The sequence below is a fragment of the Morone saxatilis genome, unplaced genomic scaffold, assembly GCF_004916995.1.
Source record: "Morone saxatilis isolate NCDOM2014 unplaced genomic scaffold, NCSU_SB_2.0 Contig19, whole genome shotgun sequence".
NCBI lineage: Eukaryota > Metazoa > Chordata > Actinopteri > Moronidae > Morone > Morone saxatilis.
The window spans coordinates 21120429-21120797 of record NW_023339751.1 but is presented as its reverse complement, the minus strand read 5'-3'; the positions used below and the strand labels follow the sequence as shown (position 1 = coordinate 21120797).

General features: G+C 43.6%; 1 protein-coding gene across 2 annotated transcripts in view; it reads right to left on the bottom strand.

Moving 5' to 3' along the window:
• The window catches only part of atrnl1a (attractin-like 1a), a gene marked incomplete in the record, with an annotated part of 267240 nt that overhangs the window by 128278 nt on the left and 138593 nt on the right, over positions 1-369 (bottom strand).

Here is a 369-nt window from a genome sequence, read left to right as displayed (position 1 = left end):
TGTTTTTTCCTGACAGTCAGACATGTCAGAAACTACATGAATGTCCCTGAAAAAGAACATCCAGTGCTGTTACAGGTAATCTGCTGCTGTCTAACACGGAGTAGCAGCAGTCAGCAGAGACACTGTAAGAGCTTTTCAACTTACAGAGCAGAAAAACTTTGTGTCACACACTGCAGAGAGAGAGAGATGTTTAGTTATCACCTTCCTTTCAGCTGAACAGTCCCGGGGCGTCACCAAGACGAAAGCAAATTATGTTCGACAAACACCCTTGTTTTGTTCAGCCTTCATGGCAAGTTAGCCCGAACAGCAGATATCATCAGATCAAAGACAATATTTTTTCTTAACATCTCTCTTCCTCCCTCCCTCCCT